The sequence below is a fragment of the Tupaia chinensis genome, unplaced genomic scaffold, assembly GCF_000334495.1.
Source record: "Tupaia chinensis unplaced genomic scaffold, TupChi_1.0 Scaffold000453_1, whole genome shotgun sequence".
Classification (NCBI taxonomy): Eukaryota; Metazoa; Chordata; class Mammalia; order Scandentia; family Tupaiidae; genus Tupaia; species Tupaia belangeri.
This window is the reverse complement of record NW_006159960.1, coordinates 251,547-252,559: the sequence shown is the minus strand read 5'-3', so window position 1 is coordinate 252,559 and position 1,013 is coordinate 251,547.

Here is a 1,013-nt window from a genome sequence, read left to right as displayed (position 1 = left end):
TTTTTCTTTCTCTGGTAAAATTAAATGACAATCATAACAAATGGAATTAAATAAATAAATAATTCTTCAAAAAAAATTCAGTTAAGGATCCATGACAGAGACCATTCCCATGACTTGGTTCATAAAGCCAGATCCCATATGACTGACTGTGGTTCAAGTCTTGGCCCTGGTGGCTTAAAACAAAACAAAACAAAACAATACAAAAACCTGGGCACATGTGCATGTGTATCCAGAATCCTGATAGAATGGAGAAATGGAAGAGAAGAGAATGCAGCAAGACCATGTCCCACTGGGGAGTGTTTTCTCTCTTTCGCTTTCCCTCTGGTAAGCCCATGTGCCCTCTGGCAGTTTAAAAAAATGACAAGTTAACATATCCCTAATAGGCTTTTAAATTTAAAAAAATATCAATTACAAAATCCAGTGGGATATATCATTGTACATTGTAGCAGATGAAAAAATTAGTGTTTGGTAGAGGAAAGGCTTACCAAAAATTATTGGATATTAAAATGTACATATCTGTGTTACTAAATTCTACTATAGTTGAACTAAAAGATATTTTCTAGAGTTGTAGGGGGAAGATATACTTGAAGAAGTTACATAGTAAGATGTAGCAATTATTTGAATTATTTAGTGGCATATATGAACATTGTTCAGACCCTGTAATATTATATTTTATTTAAAGATATATAAGTATATATTTTTAAAAACTGATTTACTGGGCTAGTCCCATGCCTAGTGGTTAAGAAAGTCAGATCCTGAATGGCCAAGCATCTGGTTTAAACCTCAGCCTGGCAGCTTGAAAAGATGCTGGGCATCTGTGCATTTGTATCCTCAGATACCCACGGGACGTAGAAGTGGAGGGGATGGGATTATGGCATGATCATACCCCAGCGGTTGTTTTTCCCTCTCCCACACTGTTTCTTTTTGACAACCATCTGACCTCCAGCAAAATAGAAAATAAAGCATTTACAGGATTAGAGCTGCAGCACTGATCCTAGCTCGTCTGCACTCCT